Source organism: Chroicocephalus ridibundus, chromosome 5 (assembly GCF_963924245.1).
Source record: "Chroicocephalus ridibundus chromosome 5, bChrRid1.1, whole genome shotgun sequence".
Taxonomy (NCBI): Eukaryota; Metazoa; Chordata; class Aves; order Charadriiformes; family Laridae; genus Chroicocephalus; species Chroicocephalus ridibundus.
Window position 1 is genome coordinate 55717342 of NC_086288.1, and position 12720 is coordinate 55730061.

The 12720-nt window shown below is 41.4% G+C and overlaps 1 protein-coding gene across 6 annotated transcripts in view; it reads left to right on the plus strand.

Moving 5' to 3' along the window:
- Positions 1-12720, plus strand: part of C5H4orf50 (chromosome 5 C4orf50 homolog) — a 91142-nt gene that overhangs the window by 72760 nt on the left and 5662 nt on the right. For 2 of the 6 annotated variants that reach the window (XM_063335441.1, XM_063335440.1), the window contains one exon: positions 660-749. The exons of the other annotated variants lie outside the window; for them this stretch is intronic. The gene's annotated coding sequence lies outside the window, so the exon portion shown is untranslated. The remainder of the gene's footprint in view (positions 1-659; positions 750-12720) is intronic. 6 annotated transcript variants of the gene reach the window in all.

Sequence of the window (12720 nt, forward strand, 5' to 3'; positions counted from 1 at the left end):
ACATGAAATATCTCTTGTGCTTTGCTGAATTACAGAGGGCACGTTTCTTAAACTCCAGGCCTAATTTTTCACATTTAGAAAACAGGGCCGGAATTATTGGTGATGATAGGGTGTAATATATTGAATCCTAGTTAGTTGAGGCAAGATTGTACTGGACAAACATGCTGGAGGGAGAGAAGTATGGCCTGCCTTGAATTTCTCTCCAAATATTCCCAATGAGAACAAGCAAACTGGAAGCAGATGGAGACTTGTTTGTCTCCTGTTGCTGTGACGAAGTGGGACTGGTTGTAGTTGGTCTCCTTACAGATGTCTGGGTTTGTCTTTCCATGGAGCAAGAGGGAATATCTGAAGCTTTGTGTCTCCTGAGGCTAGAACAGTTCTGCACTGCTGAAGGCTGGGGTTAGTGCCATGAACCATCCACCAATGGTGGATGCATAAGCAACAGTGGACTTGTTATTTAATTAAATGACACTTTTCTAGTTGTTAATTATACTCCTATGGTTTTTCATGTTTAAGCTGTATCATTATGCTTAACAAAATGTTTGTTGTTACCTGCTGTGATTTTGAATAATTCATGGTATTAGTATGCAATTTGAGACTATCATATGTTCTCTCCGGAGAAAACCAAAGTTTGATTCACTGTTTTTGTGTCTTTGAAGGTGTATGGAAGGGAGGGTTTGGCTCCCATGGTCCTTTATCAGAAAGTTAATTTTGAATCACCCAAGCAAATTAAAGAAGGCATAATAAAGGTATAGTAGTCACAATATATTTGAAATATTTTTCTGAAATATTATGAAATAACTTGCTAAGATACAAAGTAACCTGAATAAACCAGCCTAGGACCTCTGTAAACAACAGGGTCTTGTACTTTCAGTTAATAGTTTCCACAGATGTAGTCAATGACAACATTGTGTTTATCCTAAGGCAGTGTTACTGCAGCTCCCAATTTCATTTGATTTCATTTCCTTTTCTTAATGGATGGGTTAACCAAATCTAAAAATAAAAATCTATTTTTTCAATTGTGACAGCGGTTTTCTTAGATGAGTTTTGTGAGTTGCCCTGGAAACAAGAAAACACTGAAGTAAGGTCAGAAAAGTGGTGTCATGCTGAACATCGTTTCTAGTTGTTTGGTCCCTGCTTAGATAAATGATATGGCTGAGGAGTCCAGCTGTTAGCTGATACCGGGAGGTAACTTCTGAACGAAGATAGGTGTGGTATGTTTGTTTTGATTAGAAAAAAGTCAATGGGAATACTCCGCAACGAAAAGTCACAGTGTCAGAAAAACATTTTTTAGAAGCGTTTTCCTCCCCCATCCTGGCGCGTGCTCTGGAGTCGCTTCCCTCTGCCACTGTCTGTGCCTCGTCGCAGTCTCAGGATTGCATTGACTCCATCTTTATGCTGTCAGCATCAGCCAAGACCTTTCAGACTGCAAGGCTGAAATCTTCTTTATGGTTATCTTCACAGAAAGTTATGGAAGATATTCTCATTTTCCAAACGCTGAAAATGCTGGTCCTCTGAACACGAAGAAGACCGGCTTAACGTTAAAACAAAGGTCATTCCTAAAGGTTAACTGCTTTATAAATAGCCAGATTTTTCCCTCCACTCACTACAAGTCTGCAATCTGCTTAATATATGCACAGTCAGGGAAAAGCTGTAAATATAATGCTAAAAGCAGACGCTTGGAACTATTCCTCTTGCTTTTCTTCAGCTTCTGCAACTATTTGCAGTAGCTTATTGCCAACACAACGGTTGTGTCCTAGTACTTTGGGATTAATATCTTATAAGTCTCCTGAATATGCTGTTCCCATTCCAACACCCTCGAACAGATCTGTGTGAGGAGGGTTTGCAAGACCAAGTCATTAACTGAAAGCCATAAATACATCACCACCTGCTTAAGCCATCACTCTAGAACTGAGATAGTTCATGAAGTTATGCCAGCCGAAGTCCTGGCTAAAAAAAAAAACTATTAACCAAACATTTTGGCTGTAAGAAGCCTGCCCCTCAAATCTTATCCAGATCACTCCACCTGCTTCTCCTCTTGCAAATGATTGAAGTTTTCCAGAGGTTTTCAGTGAGTCTTGCTGATCTTTCAACTGCAGCTTTATGTCCATTGATAAATGTTCTTTTCTCATCTGCCTATTCAAAGCAGAGCCTAAAAATGCAGAGGTTATCTGCATCCTTAGCCTTCTCTCTGCAAACTGATCCGGAGGGTCTCTGACAGTAAAAGCATTCTTGCTCCACAAGCGTGTAAATCCACTGAAGATGCCAAGGTGATCCAGGTAATTGCTGCCCTCAAAAATTCCTGTGACTGTGTGTTCGAGGCACAGTGTCATCTGTGGTGCCTGTCTGCCACTGGTGTTCTCCAATATTATTATAATCTAATGCATTAACAAGGCGTAGGAGGGAAGGACGTATTTTATGTAAATTTCGTCAGGAAGTCTTTGAAACTAATTGCTTAAAGTGGGTGGGGAAAGCTGATGGAGTGTGATAGACATATAGAATTTTTTTTTCTGCTTTCAGAATAGATAGTGTTGATTAGCTGGGCTTAGTATAGCACTGCATATATTAACTGAGCACAAAATTGCTCAGTGGATGGGCCTGCTCTGTGGATGAACTTAAGAGGCCGTGCTCTGGATGTTATTACAGGTGCGAATTTAGGAAGTGTTAGAGCTACAATTCTGCAGATAAAACCATGGGTTTTGGCGAACTTGGTATCGAAATGTTGTCCTGGCTTAGTGTCAATATTTTAATTTGTGGTGAAATGCATTGTGGTAAAATGTGTAATCAAGTGCAAAAAAAAAAAGATGTGAAGCCATACCTACAGAACGGGCCATTTAATTGGAAAAGTCTCAAACTCAGGAGTAACGCTAGGGAAATTCTACTTCACATATGCTACTCAGCATAGGTACTCCTGAGGGCTGTCAACAGCTTGTCTGTCGACCCGTCTATTAGTTTACGTGTAAAGTCCTGTTTGGTCTTTCTAGTTTGTGCTTGTTGGTCATGCTGACTTGTTGGCTAGAGCAGTCTCTGATCTTTCTTCAGTGCTCCTCTGGACATGGTCTACCATTCTGAAGGCATAGGCTGCACGCCTTGTTCCTAACGCATCACTTTGCATTTAACCATATTAGAATATTTATAGAAAAGCAGAGATTTCATTTCCACACTAGCTGGCGTCTGGAGTTACAAGTTAGAATTGTCTTCCTGGTCTAGAACTGGGGTTGGCATAGGTGTCTACATGTATTTGATACCTGAATAAAACACATTATGGTACCTACTTTAGTAGGTCAAATCTGTTGTTCTCAAATATGAGTGCATGTCATGGATTTACGCATACTTCATTTCAGCGTGAGAGCTGGGCACCTGCTGTTGACTTGTGTCCCCTTGCTTTCACAATGCCATAACCTAGTTTTAATGGAGAGAAGATTCTTACAAAATGCAAGTCTGGACAGAGTCTCCTCTGTGCTGTGCTCTGGGTACGTGTATGAGGTCCCTGGCCATTGCCGTGACCATTTCACAAGGGTGACTGGTGAATGTGTGACAAAATGAAAAACACCAAAGGAAAAGGCAGAGCATGAAGCAGCAGTAAGAAAATGTGATGGAGTGAACTCACAAGTTAACAACAGAACTTAAAACAGTATATTAAAATATAACTAATATGAATTAACTCAAATGCTTTCTTTCCAGAAGCAAAACTGCACTTGAATGGATGGGCACTAGTGAATTAAAAAACAAACAAACAAACAAACAAACAAACAAAAAAGCTTCATAAAAATGATCCTGTGCTTCTGATCGTAAGCACCAGGCTGAGAACGGGTAACAATTACAGGTCTTTGGAAAACTGAAGGCTGAGATTTCAATGGGTCTCCTTTAATAGGAAAACAATATGGATAGGAGCTTTCGATGAGCAGCGCACAAGGTTATGTAGCAGTCACAGCATATTCTGTCGTACTTATTTGGGACAGAGAGCCAGATGCATCACTGTTACATAAGCCTGCTGACCTGCATATAGAGCTTTGTGGTAACAGGAGCTGCAGAAAAATAAATCCTGTTTGACTCAGACAACATGAAGATACAAAATTAGTGCCTGTTTAAGTTTTTTTTGCTTTCTACTTGCTCTCTCTGGAGTCGTATGGCTATATGTATACATACGGCTATATGTTTAAAGGGGAAAACCCCACAAAACATATTATTCCCTAAAGGGCTTGGTTTGGAAAATAAAATTGTGAGGGCATGAATACCTAGGATAGATAGGAGATGAAAGCTCAGTCTGCTGAGTAATGGTACAATCTGTATGTTTAGGGAGCAGGACCACAAGATGTGTTGTACCAGCCATAACAACCCGTTATTTAAGAGGTGCAGCATGGAAAAAGAGCATGCAATTTTGCAGAAGATTTTGGTAGATTTGTTTAGTTTGATTTTATTCTAATTTTAAATGAACACGAGTATTTTTTTCAATTCTTAATGAAATTAATGGCACCTGGAACTGGAGGCATCAGAAGCTCTGGGGTCCCCAGCACAAGATAGTCCGTCTGGATCCTCTGGCTCCCTGGGATGCCAAGGAGTTGCACATTTCCAGAGCTTCCAGACCCTTACTTCTTGTCTTTCTGCCTGGTGGGCTAACAGGGAGCTGGCAGTCTTGGAGTTTATGAGCAGGGATACTCTGCTCTGAGTTTCTTGGCATCCTGCCTAATGAGATCTGTAGAGGAGCCAGCAGCTTAGGAGCTCTGCAATCTCTGAGACAATCCTGCAGCAATAACTTCTTCCAAACTCCCACTCTCTGTCAACCAGCCAAGAGTACTGTTGAAGAACAGGGAAGGGAACCTGGCAGGAAATCAGGCGTGATTCCTGCAGCCTCATCAAAATCAAATGTTCCATGCAAAATGTTTCTGGCCACTTTTAGTAACCCCACGCAGAAACCCTAATGTGTCAGCACCTGATCCTGGAGGTCCTGTATCCCCTTGCTTTAGATATAATGGGTGCAAAGCTCAGTGAGGCAGAAGAGAGGACAAAGAGATATTTACACCATCCTAGCATCCCTGTAGTTGGGATGCGAGTCAGCTGCGGCTCTTCACATCGCGCTGGACTGCCTGTAGTCAAATGGCCCACAAATCCTCATTGTCCTGAAGGTATTGAAGGACATGGTTATTCTAGGAAGGCTCTAGACTGGCGTAGTGACTAATATGATGGTATTGGAAAGGCAGATGAAATACGTGTTGGCACCTTGCACTCTTTCCCGCACTTCATTTATGATTGACCTTGAGTTCTGTGTCTGAGTAGAGATGTTGGTCCAAGCAGTGTGGACAGGAGAATTGTCCGGGCACATGTGTGTCCCAAGCATGTATTTAAAATTCAATACAGATATTTCCAATGTAAGTTATAGCATCCTAAAAGTTACTGTAATTTATACTTACAATCTACAGCAACAAAGTGATGTTTCAGCAGCTGAGGGTCCCTGGAAGGTGAGCATGCTCTTGCTTTTTCCAGACTTAGAGCAGGAGCATGATAATACAACAGGCCTTGTGGCTCACTGTCACGACTCTGGCCCCTGCAGGGTGAATTCAGACTAATGATGCAGTGCAAAACTGCCCAAATGACAGAGAGAATCTGGGCCACTGCGTTCATCTTGTCTGTTTTCCAAATTTTTCAGTGCTCAGGGGGACAGGATTATAATAAAGTTTGACTTCCTGCTATGTAGGTCATACGCTGTATGCTGACTCTTCCATCACAGGGGTAAAGCTGGAGCAGGGAAACTTGCTTTGCCTTTGCAAATATTGATGGGAATAGCAAATGTTTTTCTTTTATTAATAATTTTCAAGTAGTTAGATTTGGGATAAAAACATTTCATAGTACCATAGAATCATTCAGGTTGGAAAAGACCCTTGGGATCATCGAGTCCAACCATCAACCCCACTCTACAGAGTTCTCCCCTGCACCATATCCCTTAACTCCACACCTAAATGACTCTTAAACACATTCAGGGATGGTGACTCCACCACCTTCCTGGGCAGCCTATTCCAGTGTCTGACCACTCTTTCTGTGAAGAATTTTTTCCTAATGTCCAGCCTAAACCTACCCTGCTGCAGCTTGAACCCGTTCCCTCCTGTTCTATCGCTAATTACCTGTGAGAAGAGACCAGCACCAACCTCTCTACAGTGTCCTTTCAAGTAGTTGTAGAGAGTGATGAGGTCTCCCCTCAGCCTCCTCTTCCTCAAACTAAACAGTCCCAGCTCCTTCAATTGCTCCTCATAAGATTTATTCTCCAGGCCCTTCACCAGCTTCGTTGCCCTCCTCTGCACTCGCTCCAGCACCTCGACATCTCTCTCGTATTGAGGTGCCCAGAACTGGACACAATACTCAAGGTGTGGCCTCACCAGTGCTGAGTACAGGGGGACAATCACCTCCCTCCTTCTGCTGGTCACACTATTTCTAATACAAGCCAGGATGCCATTGGCCCTCTTGGCCACCTGGGCACACTGCTGGCTCATGTTCAGCCGCTTGTCAATTAGAACCCCCAGGTCCTTTTCTGCCTTTTCTTTCCTTTTAGACTTTTACTGTTGGTGTTGCATTAAAATATATTGCGGTAACGATGTGTTGCAGTTGTTAGACTCCACAGTCTTTAGACTGCTGTCTCTGAGCAAAATTCACTGTTGGTCTGTGGTGGTGAGTGGACAGTCTGGCTCTGCCATGGGGTGCTCAAGAGTGCCACCCCCTTGGTGCTCCTGCGACCACGGCTGTGCATCCCCTGCCTCTGGCAGACAGGGCTGTGCAGGTGGGCACACAAAGCTACTGCGAGTTGATCTGGGAACAGATCAACCACAGAAAGCCTATGATTTGCTCACAGATTTGTAACGTTACTGCTTCGAGCAATACTTTAAAAAAAAAAAAAATAAATCCAACCTACTCCAGTAGTTATTCTGGCTTGCAACAGGCCTTTGTAAAGAACAGGCAAGAAAAAACAAGCAAAAGAGAAAAGCTCAAATGTTTGTGTCATCCTGTCTTCCTAAGCTTTTGCTATGGGGTGCAGAGCATCTAGAAATCTTCTTCCTCGGATGCTACTTAATCTGTTCTGGATGTGCATGCATCATTTTTCCCTGCACGGTTGGAGGGGTAGTGAGATACAAAAATGCTTTGCTGAAACGTGAATTCACTTGCCAATTTTTCTTAGGCTGACAGCAGCAAGGCAAAGCTGCTGATCACTTACTTGTATGACTGTGCATTTAAGGGAAAGATGCTTCTTTGTTACTGCTGCAGCTCTGTTGCAGCAATTTAAAAAATGTGTCTGACGAGGAGGCAATAACTCTGAAAGCGTCTTTGGTGACTAAACATTGTACTCTAAATATGCAGTGTTGCTGCTGATTTTCCCAGTCTCCTGTGAGTCATAAAATCTTGTCTCATATTGAGTGAGCCATTCATAATGACCTTGAATTTAAAAAAAAAAAATTAAAAAAATGCCTGTGACTCCCTCTAAGTCAAATAATTTAAATTAATGGTTTTCTGTAGGACATTTGTACTGCTTTTCAGATCATTAAAATTTCTGAAGGACGAGGGGCAGGTTCACATTTGGAGGCATCCCTGCTGTCCCCAGGACAAAGCCCCTCTGGCCCAAAGGTTGCTGTGGCTTAGATAAATGTGCAAACCTGAGTCTTCTGGGCAGCCTTTACCCATGCAAATGTGAATAGGCTGCCTGGGAAGATCATCTGGTAAAGAGATAGCATCCTCCAGAAACTGAAGGGCTCCAATGGCCTCTACTTCCAAGGACATTATATTGTCCTGCTCGTAGTTTGTGCTCTTCTATCCCAGCAGGTCTTTCGGATTTTCATGGTTGTACTTACCTCCCTGGCTTCCCCAGCACCCCGCACAGACCCGAGCGCTGCTCTGAGGCACAGACAGTCTCCCCTCATAGTCTGTTGATCCAGTTTGCAATGCCTTGCTGCAAGGAGGTTGAATCAAGCTCAGCAAATAAAGCATGTTTTTACAAGATTCATGGCTGCTACCTATTGCAAATATATCTATTCCAGTAGTGTTCTACAACTGGTCTGTGAAACTGATGTTGCCCATTACCAGCAGAACCTTATCATTAAGATTTTGATATTAAGGATACCTCTCTCAGAAACTGTAGGGAAAACAGTGGCCCACCAGGCCAAAACGTTTTGAAATAACGAAGTTGAACATGTTTCTGTTGCCTTTTTTTTTTTTTTTTGGAGTTGTGTGTCAACCTGACATTGCATATTCAGCACTGGAAGAAACACCGTATGTCCCAATTGCACTGGATGTGTTATGGTGCTAAAGCACATGGTGAAGTACATTAGATGTGAAGTGTTTCTTGTGGTTGTTGCTACTGTCTGTTACCATTGGTAATTTTTGGATAATACTCACTTCATAACTAGCCCCAGTGAAACATGCACATGATAGGGATTGTCTCCGTTTTTGACTGGACAAGATACTCCTTCTGGAATTTACTTTTTCATTGTATTGAGTTGCATTATTGTTTTGAGATGTTTCTCAGAAACAATATGCCTGATATATAGAAGGTACCACCCTGCTGTCGTATTTGAGCGTGTCGTGCGGTTATTGTCTCTATGGTGTGAGGTTAACTCATTTGTATTAACCCTTAAATCCATTATAAATGTCTTAATGGGAGAGATGTAAATAACACTAAGTTCATGTCCTCAATTTACCTTAGCACAAAAGAGAGCCTATATTTAACAAGTACCATTAGATTTTCAAGGCTAGTAAAAACTCTGGAGTATATAAATGGGGTGGCGCCTCTACAGGAAAGTCGAATCACTAAAGTAAATGGGGTCCTGTAAAAGACGCTTTGAATACAAGGGTGTTTTAATTATTTCTTATTTTAAATTGTAATAGGGCCACTCTTTAATTAGGATTAGCACTGGATGAACTCTACCATAAAAAAAAAAAAAGATTCCAGCTGGTTTTTCCTTTTTTTGTGTGTTCTCAACAATCTGTGATCAGACTTCGAGGTTTCCTAGTTTGTCATTTAAAATTGTTGGACTGCTTTACATCAGCTTGTTTCACCCCAAGCTTCTTGGCAAGCTGGTTTGCTTTGGCTGCGTTTTCAAGATTTTGGGTTAGAGATTGATCTCATAAGCGTCTATGTTACTGCTGCTTGCCTGCAAAGTTGGGGAATATTTGATGAGCAGGAGGTTAGACATCGGGATTCTTCTGTAAGCTTTTGCATCTCAAAGCTGCAAAGGGTTGCAAGGATACCATTTTAGAAGACATTTTTTGAAAGCAAATGTATTGTTTCTATGTATATTGGTAGGCCATTAACAGAAGAAATAAACTTCCAGAATGGCGCTCGGCACAGCAGTGAATTCAACTGTCCGTGCGCATTTCTAAGATTCACACTTGCAACTCCTGTTCACTGTGGTTATACAACCCTCATTAAGACTCTTAAATTGTTCTTCTACAAAAAGTGGGAAAATGAGTGTGTGTGTGACATTTTTATAGAGAGTTCAGTAACATTAAATAGCCGCAGTGCTTGTATGTTGTGTATTGACTGTTTTGTGGATTCAACAGTTAATGAAATTAACGGATTTTTGCGTAGATTATGATTAAGACAAATCTCATTCATCACTGTGTGGATTCATTTTACCAGAGTAACTACATTAGTTTCATAAGAAAGAAACTGGCATAAAGCCAGAGCAACAGTATTGAATGAGATCTATAAATGTAACACTGTTTAGTATGTAATATCTTTATTAAGTACAAAAACATAGAACAACATGATTTAATTTTCTAACAGAAGAGAATATAATTTATTTGTGGTTTTCAGCTTCCATGGTTCATTAGTTGGTTGGATTTTTTTGCCTGGGATGAAACTGGTGTAGCTTTCCCTCTCCTCTGAGATATAGGCAAGCTCTGTTGGCCTCTGCTTGTGATGGGGATCAATATGTCTTCATTCAGAGTTTAATGAGATTCACACCTCTTGAGCTCCGATGTGAATCCATCAATTAGAAATGAATTATATAAGCAGTAATTTGTGAATAAGAAGGCTACACTGAATACTATTTTATTTTATTTTATTTTTTCTGAACACAGAAATCAAATATTTTTGCAAAGACCAACATGCTCTTGGCTATACAGCGTTTCATTACCAAACGGTTGAGGGATCCCATACGTATTATGGAAAAATGCAGCTTTGCAACCTTTCCTTTCTTGCGATCACTTTCTTTTTTGCCAGTTTTTCTAATCAACATTTTTCTAAATAAAGATGTTTATATTTTAAAATAAGGTACTATAAAACACACACAAAATAATTTATGGTAGATAATTTTTCTATTAAGGTGTGTGTGTGCCACAGACACATTTGATTTTCTGTAATGAATAGAAATTATAAAATGACTGGTTGCTCATGATTATATTAGCTAGCCCATGTGAAATATCTGTAACTTCATTATCAAATATTGAAGAACAGCACAAGTCTTCATGCCTGGCATTTTCTCTTATTTGTACTACTGTACCTCCAGAATAGTTGTAGAAGCCAGTGGTGCTTCTGTGATGCTAAAGAAAGGATAATATGTGACCCTTGATTGGGGCAGAGGCTCAGCAGAGTAATTCTTTTATCTTTTACAGCAGAAACTCTTTTCAGGGGTTGCATAGAATCTTCTTCAAATATTTGGTCACACTAGCAAAAATATGAATTTCCTTGATGAGTATAAAGAAATGTTATTAATTCTTTGAATTTTGCATTTTCTCCACTGTAAATGACTCTAATGATAAAAAACAATGGAAACACGATGTACTCACCCTGGTTATCAGGACTGAGGTATAGAGCACCCACTGCGTGCTGGTGACTTCAGATCTTTGATGCTGTGTGTTGTATATTGAGGAAATGTTCCCACTATGCATTGACTGAGATTATTCAGAAGCCAGAGTGAAGCAGCTGGAACTGCATGATGGTCCATTACCTGAACCCATGTCAGATACTTGGAAAGTCAGCAGACATTATTTTGGTATGTTTTTATAGTGGTATCACCACATTTCATGTCCTCTTTCAGATGCTCAGAATAAAAGAGCATCCTCCATTTTCCATCTTTACCTTCTCAATGGAAGGAAATATTTAACTTAAAATCTTGTGTGTGCATTCATTAATTAAAAAAGAGAATAGGGACTCTCTAAAGATGCTGTGGATATTTTAGGAATGCATGTTCGGTCCTGCAGCTGTTTGGTTTTTTTCCCTTCCAGCCCTGCTGTTGTTTGTCTTTAAAGTCTCTATATTGGCTCATTTCTTTCTGACTTTGATGCACACTCTGAAACATTTCTGCAAAGCTTTTACTGCTCTACCTTCCTAAGGGGAGCAGGGTGGCTTCTGCCCTGTCCTTTGCAAGGGACAGAGACCACGGACCCTGGCAGTGGACACAGAGCTCTGGTCTCCAAGGAAGTGAATGGAATGGATGAGTAAAACAGGACAGACCTTTTTAGGAGGTGTAGCTGGTCAGCTTTAGTTCTGTTCCACCAGTGTGATGTGAGATGGATGAGCTTGTGCAGACCAGTCAATACCATTGACTGAGGTGGCCAGGGGATAGCAATGGCCTTGGCTGGCAGTACTGGTGCTCTCTGAGCTTCCTTAAAGATGTTAGTTTAGATACTTTGGGGGGTAGACCACTTGCTCTGTGAGTAGAGGCCAAGGGACTTTGACTGGTTCACCCTGGAGAAAAGTCAGCTTTGTGGGGACCTCACAACAGCCTTCCTGAACCTACAGTGAAGTAATGGAGAAGATGGAGCTGGGATCTTTGCAGTGGTGTAGTGGTGGGAGGATGAGGCACAGTAGGCATAAGTTGAAACAAGGGAGGTTCAGACTGGATATAGGAAGAGCATTTTCCCCACCAGGGCAGCCCAGCAGTGGGACAGGCTGCCCAGGAAGCTTGTGCATTCTCCATCCCAGGAAGTTTTCAAGATTTCATAGAATCATAGAATGGTTTAGGTTGGAAGAGACCTTAAAGATCATGTAGTTCCAACTCCCCTGCCATGGGCAGGGACACCTCCCACTAGACCAGGCTGTTCGAAGCCCCGTCCAGCCTGGTCTTGAACACTTCCAGGGATAGGGTCTCAACAACTTCTCTGGGCAACCTGTTCCAGTGTCTCACCACCTTTGACTAAGCCCTGAGGAAACTGGTCTAACTTCATAACTGACTCTGCTTTGAGTAGGTTGATCTAAATGACCTTCTGAGGTTCCTTCCTATGATCTTATGGTTTCCTGATATTTAGCACATGATGAACAAGGATAGATGAGGAGGATTGGGAGCTAAAACAAATAAATGCTGGTGGCTCACAGAGCTGGTAAAAGATTGGAGAACATCAAGTGAGTGCATGAAAATGGATCACTAATTTTTGTTGAGTTGGAAATTATTCAATCCTGGCTTAGAGAGCAGTGCACAGTCATCACTTTTATGTTGCAAGGTTCTTTTTAAGGCTCCAATATCATGTAGAAATCAGTTCTGTTTAATGACCTTCTGCATTAGCAGTTCTTTCTGTTGGTGACTGAAATTGATTTTGCTTGCGATGTGAAGGAACAGGAGCCCAGCCTCTGCATCACTGCTCAAGCATGTGCTTTAGCCCTACCAAAGAATGGGAGGCACCAAATTTCTGAGCACCAGACATACCCATGCTGAAACTCTTAGGTCTATAATTGATAAAGACTCAGCTGCTTTTTAATCATTGTGATACATGGTTGGAAACTGTACCTTTGTGCTTAAG